At 49.1% G+C, this 2,828-nt stretch overlaps 4 non-coding genes across 4 annotated transcripts; all 4 read right to left on the minus strand.

Annotated features, from left to right (window-relative positions):
* Positions 1 to 460: 460 nt before the first annotated feature.
* On the minus strand, positions 461 to 623 carry LOC135015559 (U1 spliceosomal RNA). Its single transcript, XR_010213786.1, has one exon. It is a non-coding gene; the product is annotated as a U1 spliceosomal RNA (small nuclear RNA).
* A 152-nt stretch (positions 624 to 775) lies between these two features.
* LOC135015583 (U1 spliceosomal RNA) lies at positions 776 to 939 on the minus strand. Its single transcript, XR_010213803.1, has one exon. It is a non-coding gene; the product is annotated as a U1 spliceosomal RNA (small nuclear RNA).
* A 671-nt stretch (positions 940 to 1,610) lies between these two features.
* Positions 1,611 to 1,773, minus strand: LOC135015579 (U1 spliceosomal RNA). Its single transcript, XR_010213800.1, has one exon. It is a non-coding gene; the product is annotated as a U1 spliceosomal RNA (small nuclear RNA).
* Positions 1,774 to 1,925: 152 nt separating this feature from the next.
* LOC135015584 (U1 spliceosomal RNA) lies at positions 1,926 to 2,089 on the minus strand. The gene has a single exon (XR_010213804.1). It is a non-coding gene; the product is annotated as a U1 spliceosomal RNA (small nuclear RNA).
* Between the last annotated feature and the right edge of the window lie 739 nt (positions 2,090 to 2,828).

A 2,828-nucleotide genomic window follows, 5' to 3' on the forward strand; every position in this document is an offset into this window, starting at 1 on the left:
GGGGAAGGCCTGCAGCAGATGGATTTGCATATGGTTATGTCATCCAAGTAGTGGGTCAAAGTTGGCTTCAACCCTCGTCTGCATATGAAAAGAGAAAAGGGGCGTGCAGGGCATGGCGGCCTTTTGCGGCGCTTGGATGACCCCTAGTTCACATTAAACACCCCCACCCTCCTTCGGTGTGGGGCTCATGTTGGCAATGCCCCAGCCCCTGAAGCATTCAAGCTGATTTCTTGCAGCAGCTTGGCACTGTAACAGCTCCAGAGCTGCTCTGTAAGGCAAGTAAAAAGGGTGTGGGCCCTGAAGCACTACCTGTAGTTCGCATTGTGCGTTGGAAGGCACAAAGTAAGCAGACAGGAGGAGAAGTCAGGATAGTGCACAAGGGTATAGAAGGGAGGGGCTCAAAAAAAAAGAAGTGGAAACAGACAGCAAACTAGGCTGGAGAGAGACCTGAGACAAAGAGATCTGAATTATATGAAAGCCGACCAGTGGAAACACAAATTATGCAGTCAAGTGTCCCACATTTGGGGAAATCGCAGGAGCAGCACACCCAGAGTGCAATGGGTGAGCCTTGCCCTGGGAGAAGCACCTTCCTGATCATAGTATCTCACCTGGCAGGTAAGTAGGAGTTGGGCTAGAGCTGGGGAGGGTCGCTGCTCGGGCACCCCCCTGTCAAGTGAAGGAGATCCAACTGAGGCAGCACAAGGGAACTCTCGAAAGAAGAACAAGGCTAGAGGAAGATCTGAGACAAAGAAATCTGACTTTTACCAGAGCTGACCAGAGGAAAGCACAAACACAGTCCCCCACTACCACAAATAATGCAGTCGAGTTTCCCACATTTGGGGAAATCACAGGGGTCAGCATACCCAGAATGCAATGAATGAACCTCACCCTGGGAGAACAATCTTCATGACCATGGTATCTCCTATGCAAAATAAGTATGATTTGGGATAGGGCTGGGGAGGGCCGCTGCTCAGGCACATCTCTGTCAAGTAAAGGAGATTCAACTGAGGCAGCACAAGGGAACTCTCATCTGGGGACAACAACTGCAGGGAGAACACATATTTTCAGATGAACATGGGAGGGCAGAAGGCTGCCTAATACTGAAGCACCCCCAAACAACAAACCAAATGCAACAACTAGTACAAGCATTCCTGGGGGAAGGCCTGCAGCAGATGGATTTGCATCTGGTGATGTCATCCAAGCAGTGGGTAAAAGTTGGCTTCAACCTTCGTCTGCATATGAAAAGAGAAAAGGGGTGTGCAGGGCATGGCGGCCTTTTGCGGCGCTTGGATGACCCCTAGTTCGCATTAAACACCTCCACCCTCCTTCGGTGTGGGGCTCATGAGTGCTATGCCCCAGCCCCTTAAGCATTCAAGATGATTTCTTGCAGCAGCTGGGCACTGTAACAGCTCCAGAGCTCCTCTGTAAGGCAAGTAAAAGGGTGTGGGCCCTGCAGCACTACCTGTAGTTCGCATTGTGCGTTGGAATGCACAAAGTAAGCAGACGGGAGAAGTCAGGATAGTGCGCAAGGGCATAGAAGGGAGCGGCTCAAGAAAAGAGAAGTGGAAACAGACAGCAAACTAGGCTGGAGAGAGACCTGAGACAAAGAGATCTGAATTATACGAGAGCCGACCAGGGGAAACACAAATTATGCAGTCAAGTGTCCCACATTTGGGGAAATCGCAGGAGCAACACACCCAGAGTGCAATGGGTAAGCCTTGCCCTTGTAGAAGCACCTTCATGATCATAGTATCTCACTTGGCAGGTAAGTAGGAGTTGGGCTAGAGCTGGGGAGGGTCGCTGCTCGGGCACCCCCCTGTCAAGTGAAGGAGATCCAACTGAGACAGCACAAGAGAACTCTCAAAAGAAGAACAAGGCTAGAGGAAGATCTGAGGCAAAGAAATCTGACTTTTACCAGAGCTGACCAGAGGAAAGCACAAACACAGTCCCCCACTACCACAAATAATGCAGTCGAGTTTCCCACATTTGGGGAAATCACAGGGGTCAGCATACCCAGAATGCAATGAATGAACCTCACCCTGGGAGAACAATCTTCATGACCATGGTATCTCCTATGCAAAATAAGTATGATTTGGGATAGGGCTGGGGAGGGCCGCTGCTCAGGCACATCTCTGTCAAGTAAAGGAGATTCAACTGAGGCAGCACAAGGGAACTCTCATCTGGGGACAACAACTGCAGGGAGAACACATATTTTTTTAGATGAACATGGGAGGGCAGAAGGCTGCCTAATACTGAAGCACCCCCAAACAACAAACCAAATGCAACAACTAGTACAAGCATTCCTGGGGGAAGGCCTGCAGCAGATGGATTTGCATCTGGTGATGTCATCCAAGCAGTGGGCCAAAGTTGGCTGGAACCCTCATCTGCATATGAAAAGAGAAAAGGGGTATGCAGGGCATGGCGGCCTTTTGCATTGTGCGTTGGAATGCACAAAGTAAGCAGACGAGAGAAGTCAGGATAGTGCGCAAGGGCATAGAAGGGAGCGGCTCAAGAAAAGAGAAGTGGAAACAGACAGCAAACTAGACTGGAGAGAGACCTGAGACAAAGAGATCTGAATTATACGAGAGCCGACCAAGTTCAATCCCACCCAGGGACGTAATTGATCTTGTTATCAGATTTTGGTGATCTTTAAGTAGACAAGTCAAAATTTCAAACCCCCTCTTATGGTGTAGGGTACCTGGCCTTCTCTGATGTAATCAGAGTTAGATTTGATTCAGTGATTTTATAAAAACAGCTAGGAAGCACAATTTAGCAGTGGGTTGCAGAGAAAAAGAAATATGCTGGCAAAAAAATCCAATTGAGTGATT

This window comes from Pseudophryne corroboree, unplaced genomic scaffold (assembly GCF_028390025.1).
Source record: "Pseudophryne corroboree isolate aPseCor3 unplaced genomic scaffold, aPseCor3.hap2 scaffold_296, whole genome shotgun sequence".
Classification (NCBI taxonomy): Eukaryota; Metazoa; Chordata; class Amphibia; order Anura; family Myobatrachidae; genus Pseudophryne; species Pseudophryne corroboree.